The following is a 14,560-nucleotide window of genomic DNA, read 5'->3' as shown; positions in this document are numbered from 1 at the left end:
AATTTTCTCTGGAGAGCTAAAGGCAAGACCATATTGTGCATTGTTCACACAGATAACTGTTGATGCTACCAATATTTATGTAAGAAACTGTTTCAACTGTCCATACTATCTGGGAGCGAAGAAAGGATGAAAGGGGAGCAAACCTCCAAAGGATATTTAAGGAATGAGGCAGGCACCTCTCCCCAGTATTAAGCAAAATCATATCCATCCTCAACACCAACCCTTGGAAAGCTTCCAATTTCCTAAGGCATAAAATTATAACCAGAAAACCAGAACAAAATGCCAAATTGACTATGATATGAGGGGCTTGGGTGACCTAGCTGTAAATAGGCACAAGTGTGGGTTCCACACCAGGGGAGAAGTCAAAAGAAAACACCTCACCCAACTTCAAGTTTTGTCATGGGATGTTTTAGAGCTGCTTGAATTGAGGAAAGCTTTTACAAATTAGTTCCTCAGCTGCCATGCTCCAATACTCCCCTATGCTTAGTTCATCTGTCTCCCTCATTTTAGGGTTCTGTAGCTTGTATGGATTACACCAACCTGGAGTAACTCTCCTAGGGGTCGACGACACCCAGTACTCCAGCTAGCTGAGTTGTTTGTGTGTTTTAATTACATTTCCAGCAGTGAGAGAGCTTTTCTCCTTCCCCAATGATTTGTCTGCTACAGCTACAGGAAGGGCCGGGAGCATCTGTCAGATCTCAAAAGACTCACTGAGTATGCTCAATAATTCCCCCAAAATTATTGCTATAAATCTGGTTGATGTTTGTATATGGCAGTTGGGCTGGGAGGAATCAAAGACTCTGTCCCTGGGAGAGGCTGGCTGTAGAATAGCCATCAGATAAAGGGTACTAGCCTTTTTACCACGGGAAGTTTTCTCTTGAAGCCCGGGAGGTTTTACATTGTTTCTGTAAAACCAGCAGTCACAGAGGATTATTGTTTGCCGGCTTGAGCCCATAATAATCACAGTCATTACCCAACAGCTAGTCAGCACCCTGCACTTCATTTAACATATAATTAACAATTACATTCTAATTTTTAGTTCCATTATACACTTCTGTGGAAATTAGAACCGCAATTGCACTTATTTACAGCATGAACTTCTTAATAAAAGCCCCATATATTACATTTCAAAAACAAAAAGGAAGAAGGTAAATCAAATTAAATAGTAGTGCCCAGAACACTGAATTCTAATCCTGGATTAGCTCATGGTCCCAATTTAGAGAAGGGAAAAAAAAAAAAGTGTGATCCTTTATGGCTATAAATGCATATGTTCCTCCATCAGTGATGAATTACAAACCTCGCAGTCACATTTTCACAATTACATTGTAAAACACAATTGGGGGGGGGGGGGGGATGTTAAATTGCTGCACACAAAGGGGTCCTTTGTTGGGTAGATTTGTGGTCAATGTTATACAGTAATGAAGGTGAGAAACCATTATTCTTCAGCCTGGTTTTTGAACCATGAGAGTTTTCAGACATATGGTCATGGTATACTTTTTGTGGCCCTGCAGCACATATTAATAGCTGTAATATGATGTATGCAGTACATTTCACTTTAATTATTAATGTGCATTTCTTTCTTTTGTTCCCAATATCCACTTAGAACACATTGAGGCATGGTTTGGTTTTCTAAAATGTAGTTACAGTTACAAAGTTATTTCAATACTGATGATTCTCTTGATGTTTTAGAAGAGAATGTAAAAAAACCAGAGCTCAAGGGGACAGACTAAGGTTTTTACCTTTTAATTATTTGTCCTATGGAAAAAGATCTGTGCCTCAAAGTGTCAGTGATGTTGCATCATGATGCAGTGACACACATGTTGATGGTGCTGCCTCTTCCCCAGTGAGTTTCTGCATAATTTAAACCTTTATTATGTTAATTAAGTCTAGCCTTTATGGTGTGAGGAAAACTTTCAGAATGTGACCTGACACAATCTGTGGGCCTGAGTCTGCCAACAAATTAAGAGTGAGATTCCCTCCCCCCTCCCCCCCCCCTCCCCCCCAACTCCAGCCCTATATCTGGCTGGGAGAGGATTCCCCTGGTGCAGGAACTGAGGTGGACAGCTACAAGACTGTCTTCTGAAGACCCTCCCACAAGCCCTGGCATAGGGGGCATACAAAGGGTGGGGTGGCACTGCAATACTGTGGCGATTCTGACCACTCTTTCATTATTTAAGTACAGCAGAATAGCTTCAACAGGAGAGAGACTGAAGCCTCACATCAAAATATCCCGTAGCTCAGAGATTAGAGAACTCTCCCGAGAGGAGGGGGATCCAGCTTCAATTCCTTTTTCCTCCTCTAGCAAAGAGGGCAGAATTTAGCATGGGTCTCCCACGTCCTAGCTGAATGCTCTAACCTAGAGCTACCCACCCTTATTACACAGGAGGGCCACATAAACCTGAGCACAACCTTGTGTGGGCCAAACAGATTCTATATTAAGATTAAAAGTCACCTGTACCGGTTTATTTTTCAAGTTCAGCTTGTTTCCAGGGGTGGCAGGTTTGTATAATTTTTGGTGGTGCCCAGAACAGGTTCAAGTCCTGCCCTCCCCGCCCCCCCTGCTTGCCTTGTAAGCCGATATATATTTTTAAATGTTAAAATATGAGGGCTCTGGGGTGGGGCTGGGGATGAGGGGTTTGGGGTGTGGGCTGTAGGGTGGGGCCAGGGATGAGGGGTTCATAGTGCAGGAGAGGGCTCAGGGCTGGGGTAGAGGATTGAGGTGTGAGGGGTGAGGGCTCTGGGGTAGGGTGGGGCCAGGGTTGAGGAGTTTGGGGAGCAGACAGGCTGCCACCAGCTGGGGCCAGAGAGGACTCTCCCCAGCCCTCCCCCTGCCAGCAGCAGCGAGCTCCGGGGGAGGGCCCCCTCCCCCCCCCCCCCCGGCAGCACACTCACCTTGTATCACTGTCACTAGACATGCTACTAGGGCCCCTCTGAGGTCCAGGAAGGGGCTGCCTCTTGCCCAGGATGGGGCAGGAATGGTGACTGCGGGTGGGGGGAGTCCGCAGTGCTGGTGGAGGATCCTGCCGGAAAAGGGAAGGGTCTGTCCGTTTGAGGCGGATGGGTAGGGTCAGGGTCAGCCTGCCCTGGCACTAGTGGTTGGGGGGTGTTAGGACCCTGTGGCGGCAATTGATGCCGGGAGCCAGCAGAGCGGAGCGCAGAGCTGCAGGGGGCACCTGCCCAGGGCGCAGGCAGGGATGCTTGGGGGAGGCATGTGAGGGCAGCAGGAAGGACCAGGGGAGAGACCCATCCTGCAACATTGGTGGAGCTGGGCCCTGACTATTGCTGGAGCATAGGCACCATGGGCCCATATAAATCACCACCCCTGCTTGTTTCATATGTATTTAGATAGACAATACTGTACATAGAAACAACCTATTTACACACTTATGTAAACTAAAATGATGTAAACATGACAACATGGCCATTAGTATATCATATTGAAGCAGACCTTATGAAATGCTCTGGTGGGTCGTATACAGCTCACAGGTTGGGCACCACTGGGCTAAAAGTTATAAAGTAGGCACCACCTCCTTCAGACTGTGTTGTGTGGAACAGGACAGGTGCCTAACTCATTCCTGCAAGAAACTCCTTAGGCTTCTAAGCTGCCTGACTCTAGGTGGCAGGTCACTAAGCAGAGCTAGGCACCTCCCAGCAGCCCAAACTTAGGTGTCTGTCTCTGAGAGAGGAGTGGGGCTTGCAGTGGAAAGAGAGCCTGAGACATGAGGCCTGGTAACAACTAACAACAGGGCTTAGTGCACAGACCCCTCTGGTCAGTATCTCCCATTGGCTAGCTTAAGCTGCTCTCTGCTTAGAATGCTCTAACCACTGGACTACAGGATATTCTGATGTGGGGCTCCCTCTATCTCTCCTATGGAAGTTGTTCTACTTTAACTGAACAATTAAATATGAATTGCCCCTCCCCCCCCAAAAGAGTCAGAATGATTCTGTAGTCTAGTGACTAGGATACTCACCTGGGAGTTGTCAGAGCCCTGCTCCTCATCAGGCAGAGGGGGACCTGCAGTAGTGGTCCTGGATGAGTGCTCTAACCACTGGACTAAAGGTTATGGGGGAGGTCCTCCACTTTCCCCTTAGCTATTATGAGCAGATCTAGGTAGCCTCTGATCACACTTACTTATAGGCCCCACTCGTGAGTTAGGTGGACAAGCCCCTACCTTCCCCTGGCTCATGGATTGCTCTCAGCTTAGGCAGGAAATGGGTGTCTGGGTGCCTAGAAGGAGACAACTGTGTGAATACCCATAGGCAGGAACTTAGGCATATAGGGACATTTTACAGCAAAAACTTAGGCACCAAGCAAGTTTATACACCTACAGGGAATGGAGGTTTTGTGGATGACATTGGCACCTAAAAATAAGACTTAGAAGCTCAAGTCTGGGGGTTAGGCACCTACATATTTTTGTGGATCCAACTCTGGGGAAGTGCCTCAGAAAAGGGAGCTGAGTTAAAGTAAGATCTCCATCCTCACACATGCCTGCAATTTCTACCAGTATTACAGAGGTAAGCAGTTTCACCTAAGCTGATTGCAAGTAACCTGCAGATAGGCCTAATGAGTCAGCAAGACTTCCATGGAGGAATGCTGACAAGCTTAGAAGTAACAAGCACCTTGTTTCAGGAGAGGGGCAAAGAATATACATAGTAGCAAGGAAGGCACTTAGGAGAGTCTGAAGGTGATCAGATGTGAATGTCCTCTAACTTGTTCCCATCTGTGGGAGTGTATCCCTTTATATATATGTCATAAGCTTTTCCCTTTTTTGCTAGAAACTTTGGCTTCAGGGATGTTTCTCTTTTGTGCCTTACCACTACTAGAGAACCAGGCAGAGGAAAAGACGGGCTAGTGAAGGAGAAATAGAGCTCAGGAACAGGTTTGCGGAGTTGGAAAATGAAGAAGGGGCACAGCAGGTGGTCTCTGAAGGTGAGAGGGCAAGGAAGAAGAGAAGAGCAGCGAGTCCTATAGGAAGAGGGGAAGAGTCAATGGAGATAACACCAAATATGAGCCCAAGAGGATGCGGGATGGGTTGATTGCAAGGGAGAATAGGAATCGAGAGGACTTGCAGCCAGAGGGAACAGGGGATAGACCAGAGAATCACACCATCACCAGGAAAAGGCAGGTCTACGTGACTGGGGATTCCTTACTGAGAAGAATAGACAGGCCTGTAACCAGAGCTGATCCAGAGAACAGAAGGGTGTGCTGTCTGCCGGGTGCAAAGATACAAGATGTGGACCCAAGGCTGAAGAGGATCCTAACGGGAGTGGGAAAGAATCCACTGATTGTCCTTCATGTGGGAACAAATGATACGGCTAGATTCTCGCTGGAACAAATCAAGGGAGACTATGCAAGGCTGGGGAAGACGCTTAAGGAATTTGAGGCTCAGGTGATCTTCAGTAGGATTCTGCCTGTTCCTAGAGAAGGGCAACAAAGGTGTGACAAGATTATGATGCTCAACAGATGGCTCAGGCAGTGGTGCTATAAGGAGAGCTTTGGGATGTATGGCCACTGGGAGGCATTAATGGACAGAGGACTGTTCTCTCGGGATGGACTTCACCTGAGTAGGGCAGGAAATAGACTTCTAGGATGGAGGCTGGCACAACTGATTAAGAGAGCTTTAAACTAGGAATTTGGGGGAGATGGTTGGGAGATGTACAGGTAATCTCCATGCCGGATTTTAACATTGAGAAGGAAGAAAACGAAGTAAGAAAGGATACAGCCGTGGGTAGGAGAATGGACATAACGAGGAAGGGTAGTGTAGATACCAGTCTAATAGGTGATACTGACAGTAGAATGTCAATGCCTAATCGGGTAAAGAATGTGAGCAAAGCCAAACAGCAAAAATTAAGATGCTTATACACTAATGCAAGGAGCCTAGGTAATAAAATGGAGGAACTAGAGCTACTGATGCAGGAAGTGAAACCAGATATTATAGGGATAACAGAAACATGGTGGAATAGTAGTCATGACTGGAGTACAGATATTGAAGGGACTGTGTTGTTTAGGAAAGAGAGAAATAAAGGCAAAGGTGGTAGAGTAGCATTGTATATCAATGATGAGGTAGTCTGTAAAGAAATAAGTGATGAAATGGATAAGACAGAGTCTGTCTGGGCAAAAATCACATTGGGGAAGAAAGCTACTAGAGCCTCCCTTGGAATAGTGCTTGAGGTGTGCTATAGACCACCAGGATCTGATTTGGTTATGGATAGAGACCTCTTGAATGTTTTTAATGAAGTAAATACTAATGGGAATTGTGTGATCATGGGAGACTTTAACTTCCCAAATATAGACTGGAAGACAAGTGCTAGTAATAATAATAGGGCTCAGATTTTCCGGGATGCGATAGCTGATGGATTCCTTCACCAAGTAGTTGCTGAACCAACAAGAGGGGATGCCATTTTAGATTTGGTTTTGGTGAGTAGTGAGGACCTCATAGAAGAAATGATTGTAGGGGACAACCTTGGTTCAAGCAATCATGAGCTAATTCAGTTCAAACTAAATGGAAGGATAAACAAAAATAGATCTGTGACTAGGGTTTTTGATTTCAAAAGGGCTAACTTAAAAAAATTAAGGAAATTAGTTAGGGAAGTGGATTGGACTGAAGAACTTGTGGATCTAAAGGCGGAGGAGGCCTGGAATTACTTCAAGTCAAAGTTGCAGAAACTATCAGAAGTCTGCATCCCAAGAAAGGGGAAAAAATTCATAGGCAGGAGTTGTAGACCAAGCTGGATGAGCAAGCATCTCAGAGAGGTGATTAAGAAAAAGCAGAAAGCCTACAAGGAATGGAAGATGGGAGGGATCAGCAAGGAAAGCTACCTTATTGAGGTCAGAACATGTAGAGATAAAGTGAGAAAGGCCAAAAGCCATGTAGAGTTGGACCTTGTAAAAGGAATTAAAACCAATAATAAAAGGTTCTATAGCCATATAAATAAGAAGAAAACAAAGAAGGAAGAAGTGGGACTGCTAAACACTGAGGATGGAGTGGAGGTTAAGGATAATCTAGGCATGGCCCAATATCTAAACAAATACTTTGCCTCAATCTTTAATGAGGCTAATGAGGAGTTTAGGGATAATGGTAGGGTGACAAATGGGAATGAGGATATAGAGTTAGATATTACCACATTCGAGGTAGAAGCCAAACTCAAACAGCTTAATGGGACTAAATCGGGGGGGCCAGATAATCTTCATCCAAGAATATTAAAGGAACCGGCACATAAAATTGCAAGCCCATTAGCAAGAATTTTTAATGAATCTGTAAACTCAGGGGTTGTACTGGTATGACTGGAGAATTGCTAACATAGTTCCTATTTTTAAGAAAGGGAAAAAATGTGATCCGGGTAACTACAGGCCTGTTAGTTTGACATCTGTAGTATGCAAGGTCTTGGAAAAAATTTTGAAGGAGAAAGTAGTTAAGGACATTGAGGTCAATGGTAATTGGGACAAAATACAACATGTTTTTACAAAAGGTAGATCGTGCCAAACCAACCTGATCTCCTTCTTTGAGAAGGTAACAGATTTTTTAGACAAAGGAAATGCAGTGGATCTAATTTTCCTTGATTTCAGTAAGGCATTTGATACGGTTCCACATGGGGAATTATTAGCTAAATTGGAAAAGTTGGGGATCAATATGAAAATTGAAAGGTGAATAAGGAACTGGTTAAAGGAGAGAATACAATGGGTTGTACTGAAAGGTGAACTGTCAGGTTGGAGGGAGGTTACTAGTGGAGTTTTGGGACCAATCTTTTTATTACTGACCTTTGTACAAAAAGTGGGAGTGTGCTAATAAAGTTTGCGGATGACATAAAGCTGGGAGGTATTGCCAATACAGAGAAGGACCGGGATATCATACAGGAAGATCTGGATGACCTTGTAAACTGGAGTAAAAGTAATAGGATGAAATTTAATAGTGAAAAGTGCAAGGTCATGCATTTAGGGAGTAATAACAAGACACATAATAAGCTGGGGACGCATCAGTTGGAAGTAACAGAGGAGGAGGAGAACCTCGGAGTGTTGGTTGATCACAAGATGACTATGAGTCACCAATGTGATATGGCCGTGAAAAAAGCTAATGCGGTCTTGGGATGCATCAGGTGAGGTATTTCCAGTAGAGATAAGGAGTTATTAGTACCATTATACAAGGCACTGGTGAGACCTCATCTGGAATACTGTGTGCAGTTCTGGTCTCCCATGTTTAAGAAGGATGAATTCAAAATGGAACAGGTACAGAGAAGAGCTACTAGGATGATCCGAGGAATGGAAAACCTGTCTTATGAAAGGAGACTCAAAGAGCTCGGCTTGTTTAGCCTAACCAAAAGAAGGCTGAGGGGAGATATGATTGCCCTCTATAAATACATCTGAGGAATAAATACCAGGGAGGGAGAGGAATTATTTAAGCTCAGTACCAATGTGGACACAAGGAAGTTTAGACTTGAAATTAGACGAAGGTTTCTAACCATCAGAGGAGTGAAGTTCTGGAACAGTCTGCCAAGGGGAGTAGTGGAGGCAAAAGACATATCTGGCTTCAAGACTAAGCTTGATAAGTTTATGGAGGGGATGGTATGATGGGATAGCCTAATTTTGGCAATTAATTGATCTTTGACTATTAGCGGTAAATATGCCCAATGGCTTGTGATGGGATATTAGATGGGGTGGGATCTGAGTTACTACAGAGAAGTCTTTCCTGGGTGTCTGGCTGGTGAGTCTTGCCCACATGCTCAGGGTTTAGCTGATTGCCATATTTGGGGTCGGGAAGGAATTTTCCCCCAGGGCAGATTGGCAGAGGCCATGGGGTTTTTTTGCCTTCCTCTGTAGCGTGGGGCACGGGTCACTTGCTGGAAGATTCTCTGCACCTTGAAGTCTTTAAACCATGATTTGAGGACTTCAGTGGCTCAGATATAGGTTAGGGGTTTGTTACAGGAGTGAGTGGGTGAGATTCTGTGGCCTGCGTTGTGCAGGAGGTCGGACTAGATGATCATAATGGTCCCTTCTGACCTTAAAGTCTATGATTCTACTAGAAATTAAATGGAATCCAACTGCACATACTTCTTGTGTTCTAGCTGCTATAGCTCTCATTCTTTTAAAGGAAAACGCCTCTTTTCATTAAAAATAAACAAATTTCAGAATTTACTTAGCTTTCACTTTAAAAACAATAAAATGTACTATGTTTTTTCACATCAATATGTAAACCGTGTTTTCTTTTGGAAGCTACCACTTTCTGTGACAGGGAGAAACAGTTGTTTCTTTAATCTCTTTCTCTGTCTCTTCCCACTACATAATACCCCACAGAATTCCTTTCCCTCAACACGGCCTTAGTAACTAGATCCCTTGGCTTATACCATTAATTTCCAGGAGGTAGAAAGCTATGCTATGCGAGTGGTTTGAGAAAGGGAGAAGAAAAGTGAGGAATCTGGATACTTGCCAAGAACAAAAAGGATGGTGGTGTAAGAAAGGAGTTCACAAGGAAAACTTGCAATTCTTGTGAGTTATATCAGAGCAAGATTTTATTTATTCTGTATTGGGAGGTGGTTCTCAGCCAGGAGTACGGGTATCCTTGGGGATACACAGAGGTCTTCCAGGGGGTACATCAACTCATCTATAGATTTGCCTAGTTTTACAATAGACTACATAAAAAGCACTATCGAAGTCAGTACAAACTAAAATTCCATATAGATAATGCTTTGTTTATACTATACACTGAAATGTAAGTACAATATTTATATCCCAACTGATTTATTTTATAATTATATGGTAAAAATGAGAAAGTAAGCAATTTGTCAGTAATAGTGTACTGTGACACCTTTTTGTATTTTTATGTCTGATTTTGTAAGCAAGAAGTTTTTAAGTGAGGTGTAACTTAGGGGTACACAAGGCAAATCAGACTCCTGAAAGGGGTACAGTAGTCTGGAAAGGTTGAGCGCCACTGGTATTGGGTATGTGTGGGGTATCTTTTTCTTTTTTCTAAAGCTGTTCATGCTTTCATGAGCAGCTATGCTTAACTTGTGGGTTGTTTTTTGTTTGTTTGTTTGTTTGCTCTTATTAAAAAGACTGCTGTCTGCCATTGTTCTCAATGGGATGGAAGTTAGTCTGTCATCAGAGAAGATGGCATCCTTCTGTGCTCTATGAGTTAGAAATCTATCAAGGTGCAGGGAAGAGAAAAAGATTTAAGGAAGTAGGATGGGGACTAGATTTTTAAATCAAAAGATATCCCATCTTTTGGGGTGGATGGGCCATGATAGGTGCCACATTCTGCACCCTTGGGATGAATGGGGAGAGACCCAGGAAAGTGAAAATGGAGGAGAATGGAAAAGGAAAGAATGACCTTGTCTCCCAGTACTAAAGAGCTAAGTGGAGTCCCACTCCACTTGGAGTTGGCTTCCTCTACAAACGTGGGTTTTTTAAATGCAATTTATTATTTGTAAGTCTTATTTTTTGGCCAATTCCGTGATTTGGGAGGGATGGCGGTGGCTAATGAGTTTTGAGCTGTGAGTCTTGGCAGTACTCTAGGCTCTTGGTTCAAGAGTGGATGGACATGACCCCAGCATAAGGCTCTGAGAATTACAGGATCAAGTGTAATTCTCCCAATGGTGATGCAAGAGCTGTGAGTACCAACGTCAGGGCAGACTGATAAAAAACAGGGCACAACCCCCTAATCGGTAGTGAGTTCTAAATTTAGATTTCACCAACCAATTGCACCAAGTGCAAACTCTTGTCTTCAGACACTTTAATAGCCTTAAAATGGAGTCACAGACAGTCCCCGTAGGTACTCCGGTCTGTCTTGCCAGGTGAGCATATCTCTGTGACAGATGGCTCCTTACATCAAGAATCACACTAATATTCAGGTTGCTCCTGATCCCAAAGGACCAGTCACCCCATGTTAATTACTTTACATCTTACACCAAAGCCAACGCTTGTAGCCAATCCTATAGTAAACTATATGAAGATTTATTAACTAGGAAAAAGAAATTAGAAAGTGATTTACAAGTTTAAAGCAAGCAAACATAGAAACATGAATGAGTTACAATCTTAGGTTTCAAAAGGTAATATAGACTTCGATAATCAGCAAGTTATATTTGTCCTCTAGGGCTAACTCAGGCTCAGCAGCTGGGGATCTCTTGCTTATGCCTAGAAACACCTTGCTCCCCCAGAGTCTAGGCAGCCTAGAGATTCTTGGTTTGGGGTTTTTATCCCCCTCCTGCCATGTGCTCTGAGCTGCAAACTCAACTGATGGGAGGAGTCCACTTGCATTACTCATCTTCAGAGGGCATGGGTGGCGGCTATAATAGGCCAGGGAAGGTACTGCCTTTCCTGGCTGCAGCTGCTGCTGCAGGATGTTGGGCTGGGGCTGCTCAGGCCCCGAGCTGCCAGGTGCAGCTGGGGCTGGGGTTGGTTGGCTGGCTGGGGGCCAGCCCGGGGCTCCTCTGGCGGCGGAGGGCACGCATGGCTCAGGGTTCCGGATGGCTTGGGGCTTCACTGGCCGTAGGGGGGGGGAGCCCTCAGGGCTGTGGCCCTGGGGCCTTATGCAGAAGGTGTGGGGCCGCAGGGCTAGACTCCCCGAAGGGGGGGTCGACCCACCGCCCATGTCAGAGGGAGGATAACAGAACAACATTTAGAGTATTTAGTCCTTTTGTTGATATTTTCTCAATTAAGATGTAGGGAGTTTCCAGCCGTAAGACCCAATGCTAGACTGTCTGGTATCGAGGGGTCGTCTCTTTCTGGAAGAGAGTAACAATTTTTGTAGAAGAGCCGCTCTTCGTGCTAATTAATCTCCTGTATGACGATTCATGCAGTCACAAAGGTTCACAATACAACCACTCAAATATTACAGTACAATATGGAACACAGATATATCAGTATAATTAATGCATGCAGCAACCCAGAAGCATTCAATAGAGTCTAAATACTTAACACTTTCTTATAGTTCTAAAACCTATTTTATATATATTAGCCCTCAAGTGAGCCAGATTCCAGCTATGTATCTGCCAGTGTCCTGCTGAGTTACGGAGACCTTGGGATGAACTGGCACCTGGCCTGCCAGTGTCACACCAGTACTCAAGGCTGAGACTAGCCAGGATCTAAGGTCAGGCTGGAGGAATGATGCTTACTGACACCTAAGGCCCCTGTTCTACAAGCTGATCTATTCAGGCAGACCTTCATGGAAGTTAATGGGGTTCTGGATGGGCACAAATGTCCATCCATATAGATCAGCTTACATGACTGGAGCCTATTTGAGTCTTCAGTTGGAGAGGTGAAGGGGCACAGTGTAATGTTATGCTGGGAAGGTGGTGTGTGACCAAAAGAACCCAAATAATAAAAAGGAAGGAGATGAGAAAAAAAAATCCATGTTGTCACAGAAAACATAGGTTCTGTAGGAAATCTGTCTAGACAAAAAGTCGTGTAAAACAAGACTTCCCTGTGAGATTCCCAATGCTTTTGGTCAAGATCATGGTATAAGCACTATAGGCTGATGGCTGGGTAGCGCCCTGGCTCCTGAATATTACATCAGATTCTTTTTTTTTTTTTTTAAAGAAAACGTTTTTCCCTCATGGTTAGGAAGAAAAAAAAACTTGAAAGCATGACCCAAGATTACTGCTGCAAAAACACCTACCAGGGTATGCAGACATCCTGAAACAATAGCTCAGAGAGGTGTGAGCTGCTCCATTATCTCAGTGGCTGTTAACTCCCAGATTCACTGCTCTTGGGGCCCCTGACCATCCCAGCAGAGGACTTTGCGTCACCCACCCAAACAGATACACCTCTGCTGTTGAAGCAAGTACTGAGGGTCCCTCTGCTGCTATACCTGTTTCTTGTGGGGTAAGTGGTGGAGAAAGCTCGCTATTGCCACCCCTGCTGCTTCCAAGCTTCTCAGGAAGGAGAGAGGACCCCCTGTCACTTCTAGTGGGGGCACGGCCCTGGCACAAGATTGAAGCCATGGGGGTCTCCCTTGTCCTGGGGTGCCAATGCACTGGATATTTTTAATGCAGCACTGGCCAAGATTAATAGGATATTCCACTAACAAACTTTGCTTTCTTATTCTTTTTAAGATTCTGATTATTACATGACTTCAGTAAATTGGCTCTGTGTAACTAAGGTAGGTGAATAGAGAAATAAATGTAAATTCCTGCAGTTCATACACATTGGTTAGGAAATGATGTGATCCTGGATGTAGATCTGAGTCAACAGAAAGATAGCAACTGTAAGTGAATAAATTCACCAGAAGAGTGAGTGTAGGGGGAGAAAAGGAGAAAGGACTGATCAGAATTGTATGGTCTTTCGCCTATAAGGCAACAAAAATCAAGGAAAATGATTATGGAGAAGAGACCCTTAAACTTGACCAGGACCCTTAAACTTGACCTAGTAGTCGCTCTGGTAAGGGCAGTCTTGGTTGAGTGGAGCAGATGGGAGGTGGTAAGGAAGCAAGAAAGGAAATTTGGAAATGAGATTAGGTAAAGGATCAATAGATACTGAGGTAGTATGCATAGAAATTTCCTTAAGGACAGAGAAAACAAGAGTGTGGTAGAAGCAAAGGAGCCAGAGAGGAGAGAATGGCTAATGATGAAATGAGATCAGGGGAAAGGGTGCTAGTGAGGTGAGCAGACAAGTGAATAGACTTTAGTGAAAACAACGAGGAATCCGGTGGCCCCTTAAAGACTAACAGATTTATTTGGGCATGAGTATGCCCAAATAAATGTTAGTCTTTAAGGGGCCACCGGACTCCTCGTTGTTTTTGTGGATACAGACTAACACGGCTACCCCTCTGATACTACACTTTAGTGGTTTGGCAAATAGGAGGGAAACATTGGCAGTGAACACGGGGGGAGGAAGGACTCTAGTTTGGGGACAGGGATGCAAAGCTGATGGATGCTGTCAATTTTGCTTCCAAAGAAACTTGCAAAATCCAAATGGGGAAAAAGTTAACAGTAGAAAGTTAGAAAGGAAATATTGACAATGATCATAATTCAGATTTGTGATGCCACATTCTATCCAAGGTAGGGAATAGGGGCCTAATTCTTCAGATACTTACTCAGATATACATATCCCTTTAAAGATGATGATGGAAACAGGGATGTATAGAAGAGTGGCAATGTTTCTGAACTGACTCAATATTTCTCTTATGTTCACATCTTAATACGTAGCTGCAATTTGTCTTAATTCAGTAGCTCTCAAACTTTTTTACTGGTGACCCCTTTCACATTGCAAGCCTCTGAGTGCGACCCCCCTAATAAATTAAACACACTGTTTAATATATTTAACACCATTATAAATTCTGGAGGCAAGTGGGGTTTGGGGTGGAGGTTGACAGCTTGCGACCCCCCCACGTAATGACCTTGCGACCCCTTGGGGGGTCCCGACCCCCAGTTTGAGAACCCCTGTCTTAATTGCATGAATTATGGAAACAATAATTTTAACTTCATAAATAGCTTTAAAATACTTCCATTATCATAAAGTATAAAACCCAATGGTTTTAAAGAAAGCAGAGCATCTTTAAAAGAGCTCAGTCCATTCAAAAGCCTTCTTAATCTTTTCAGCGTGTTCCTTGTGCTCAGACAATAGCAATGC

The sequence above is a fragment of the Emys orbicularis genome, chromosome 4, assembly GCF_028017835.1.
Source record: "Emys orbicularis isolate rEmyOrb1 chromosome 4, rEmyOrb1.hap1, whole genome shotgun sequence".
NCBI classification, from domain to species: Eukaryota; Metazoa; Chordata; order Testudines; family Emydidae; genus Emys; species Emys orbicularis.
This window is presented reverse-complemented; position numbering follows the sequence as displayed.